Below are 3859 nucleotides of genomic sequence, written 5' to 3'. Positions count from 1 at the left end.
AAACCGCGAATGGCTCATTAAATCAGTTATGGTTCCTTAGATCGTACCCACGTTACTTGGATAACTGTGGTAATTCTAGAGCTAATACATGCAAACAGAGTCCCGACCAGAGATGGAAGGGACGCTTTTATTAGATCAAAACCAATCGGTCGGCTCGTCCGGTCCGTTTGCCTTGGTGACTCTGAATAACTTTGGGCTGATCGCACGGTCCTCGTACCGGCGACGCATCTTTCAAATGTCTGCCTTATCAACTGTCGATGGTAGGTTCTGCGCCTACCATGGTTGTAACGGGTAACGGGGAATCAGGGTTCGATTCCGGAGAGGGAGCCTGAGAAACGGCTACCACATCCAAGGAAGGCAGCAGGCGCGCAAATTACCCACTCCCGGCACGGGGAGGTAGTGACGAAAAATAACGATACGGGACTCATCCGAGGCCCCGTAATCGGAATGAGTACACTTTAAATCCTTTAACGAGTATCTATTGGAGGGCAAGTCTGGTGCCAGCAGCCGCGGTAATTCCAGCTCCAATAGCGTATATTAAAGTTGTTGCGGTTAAAAAGCTCGTAGTTGGATTTGTGTCCCACGCTGTTGGTTCACCGCCCGTCGGTGTTTAACTGGCATGTATCGTGGGACGTCCTGCCGGTGGGGCGAGCTGAAGGCGTGCGACGCGCCTCGTGCGTGCTCGTGCGTCCCGAGGCGGACCCCGTTGCAATCCTACCAGGGTGCTCTTGAGTGAGTGTCTCGGTGGGCCGGCACGTTTACTTTGAACAAATTAGAGTGCTTAAAGCAGGCAAGCCCGCCTGAATACTGTGTGCATGGAATAATGGAATAGGACCTCGGTTCTATTTTGTTGGTTTTCGGAACCCGAGGTAATGATTAATAGGGACAGGCGGGGGCATTCGTATTGCGACGTTAGAGGTGAAATTCTTGGATCGTCGCAAGACGAACAGAAGCGAAAGCATTTGCCAAGTATGTTTTCATTAATCAAGAACGAAAGTTAGAGGTTCGAAGGCGATCAGATACCGCCCTAGTTCTAACCATAAACGATGCCAGCCAGCGATCCGCCGCAGTTCCTCCGATGACTCGGCGGGCAGCCTCCGGGAAACCAAAGCTTTTGGGTTCCGGGGGAAGTATGGTTGCAAAGCTGAAACTTAAAGGAATTGACGGAAGGGCACCACCAGGAGTGGAGCCTGCGGCTTAATTTGACTCAACACGGGAAACCTCACCAGGCCCGGACACCGGAAGGATTGACAGATTGATAGCTCTTTCTTGATTCGGTGGGTGGTGGTGCATGGCCGTTCTTAGTTGGTGGAGCGATTTGTCTGGTTAATTCCGATAACGAACGAGACTCTAGCCTGCTAACTAGTCGCGTGACATCCTTCGTGCTGTCAGCGATTACTTTTCTTCTTAGAGGGACAGGCGGCTTCTAGCCGCACGAGATTGAGCAATAACAGGTCTGTGATGCCCTTAGATGTTCTGGGCCGCACGCGCGCTACACTGAAGGAATCAGCGTGTCTTCCTAGGCCGAAAGGTCGGGGTAACCCGCTGAACCTCCTTCGTGCTAGGGATTGGGGCTTGCAATTGTTCCCCATGAACGAGGAATTCCCAGTAAGCGCGAGTCATAAGCTCGCGTTGATTACGTCCCTGCCCTTTGTACACACCGCCCGTCGCTACTACCGATTGAATGATTTAGTGAGGTCTTCGGACTGGTACGCGGCATTGACTCTGTCGTTGCCGATGCTACCGGAAAGATGACCAAACTTGATCATTTAGAGGAAGTAAAAGTCGTAACAAGGTTTCCGTAGGTGAACCTGCGGAAGGATCATTACCGACTAGACTGCATGTCTTTCGATGTGCGTGTCGTGTCGCGCAACACGCTACCTGTACGGCTCGCAGTAGCCGTGCGCCGCGTGCGGAACCACGCGTGCTTCTCAAAACTAACGCCAATGTTGTGTGGTACGAGCGCTGAAGCGCTGGAGCGGCTGGCCTGCGGCACCTGGCGCCTGGCGCCGGTTTTGAATGACTTTCGCCCGACTGCCTGTCCGCTCCGGTGTGGAGCCGTACGACGCCCATCGGCCGTGAGGCCGTTGGACACAGAACGCTTGAACAGGGGCCGCCACACGCCTACGTCCCGCCTATGCAACTGTCTTGAAAGAGACAGTGTAAACTAAGAAAAGATCACCCAGGACGGTGGATCACTCGGCTCGTGGGTCGATGAAGAACGCAGCAAATTGCGCGTCGACATGTGAACTGCAGGACACATGAACATCGACGTTTCGAACGCACATTGCGGTCCATGGATTCCGTTCCCGGGCCACGTCTGGCTGAGGGTCGGCTACGTATACTGAAGCGCGCGGCGTTTGCCCCGCTTCGCAGACCTGGGAGCGTCGCGGCCGCCTGTGGGGCCGGCCGCGCCTCCTTAAACGTGCGATGCGCGCCCGTCGCCTGGCGGTTCGCATACCGGTACTTACTCGGTAGCGTGCACAGCCGGCTGGCGGTGTGGCGTGCGACACCTCGTACAACGACCTCAGAGCAGGCGAGACTACCCGCTGAATTTAAGCATATTACTAAGCGGAGGAAAAGAAACTAACAAGGATTCCCCCAGTAGCGGCGAGCGAACAGGGAAGAGTCCAGCACCGAACCCCGCAGGCTGCCGCCTGTCGTGGCATGTGGTGTTTGGGAGGGTCCACTACCCCGACGCCTCGCGCCGAGCCCAAGTCCAACTTGAATGAGGCCACGGCCCGTAGAGGGTGCCAGGCCCGTAGCGGCCGGTGCGAGCGTCGGCGGGACCTCTCCTTCGAGTCGGGTTGCTTGAGAGTGCAGCTCCAAGTGGGTGGTAAACTCCATCTGAGACTAAATATGACCACGAGACCGATAGCGAACAAGTACCGTGAGGGAAAGTTGAAAAGAACTTTGAAGAGAGAGTTCAAAAGTACGTGAAACCGTTCTGGGGTAAACGTGAGAAGTCCGAAAGGTCGAACGGGTGAGATTCACGCCCATCCGGCCACTGGCCTCCGCCCTCGGCAGATGGGGCCGGCCGCCCGCGCGGAGCAATCCGCGGCGGGGTCGTGTCCGGTTGCCTTTCCACTCGCCGCGGGGTGGGGCCGTTCCGGTGTGCGGTGGGCCGCACTTCTCCCCTAGTAGGACGTCGCGACCCGCTGGGTGCCGGCCTACGGCCCGGGTGCGCAGCCTGTCCTTCCGCGGGCCTCGGTTCGCGTCTGTTGGGCAGAGCCCCGGTGTCCTGGCTGGCTGCCCGGCGGTATATCTGGAGGAGTCGATTCGCCCCTTTGGGCGCTCGGGCTCCCGGCAAGCGCGCGCGGTTCTTCCCGGATGACGGACCTACCTGGCCCGGCCCCGGACCCGCGCCGCTGTTGGCTCGGGATGCTCTCGGGCGGAATAATCGCTCCCGTCAGCGGCGCTTCAGCTTTGGACAATTTCACGACCCGTCTTGAAACACGGACCAAGGAGTCTAACATGTGCGCGAGTCATTGGGCTGTACGAAACCTAAAGGCGTAATGAAAGTGAAGGTCTCGCCTTGCGCGGGCCGAGGGAGGATGGGGCTTCCCCGCCCTTCACGGGGCGGCGGCCTCCGCACTCCCGGGGCGTCTCGTCCTCATTGCGAGGTGAGGCGCACCTAGAGCGTACACGTTGGGACCCGAAAGATGGTGAACTATGCCTGGCCAGGACGAAGTCAGGGGAAACCCTGATGGAGGTCCGTAGCGATTCTGACGTGCAAATCGATCGTCGGAGCTGGGTATAGGGGCGAAAGACTAATCGAACCATCTAGTAGCTGGTTCCCTCCGAAGTTTCCCTCAGGATAGCTGGTGCTCGTACGAGTCTCATCCGGTAAAGCGAATGA

General features: G+C 57.2%; 3 non-coding genes across 3 annotated transcripts in view; all 3 read left to right on the top strand.

Annotated features, from left to right (window-relative positions):
- Positions 1–1828, top strand: LOC124571504 (the record flags this gene model as incomplete). The annotated part of the gene is made up of 1 exon (XR_006971894.1): positions 1–1828. It is a non-coding gene; the product is annotated as a small subunit ribosomal RNA (ribosomal RNA).
- A 351-nt stretch (positions 1829–2179) lies between these two features.
- Positions 2180–2334, top strand: LOC124571502. Its single transcript, XR_006971892.1, has one exon. It is a non-coding gene; the product is annotated as a 5.8S ribosomal RNA (ribosomal RNA).
- A 188-nt stretch (positions 2335–2522) lies between these two features.
- LOC124571505 overlaps positions 2523–3859 on the top strand; it is a 4222-nt gene continuing 2885 nt past the window's right edge. Inside the window, exon 1 of the ribosomal RNA XR_006971895.1 lies at positions 2523–3859. This exon is cut by the window's right edge and continues 2885 nt beyond it. This is a non-coding gene — a ribosomal RNA (large subunit ribosomal RNA).

This window comes from Schistocerca americana, unplaced genomic scaffold (assembly GCF_021461395.2).
Source record: "Schistocerca americana isolate TAMUIC-IGC-003095 unplaced genomic scaffold, iqSchAmer2.1 HiC_scaffold_1715, whole genome shotgun sequence".
Classification (NCBI taxonomy): Eukaryota; Metazoa; Arthropoda; class Insecta; order Orthoptera; family Acrididae; genus Schistocerca; species Schistocerca americana.
This window is presented reverse-complemented; position numbering and strand designations above follow the sequence as displayed.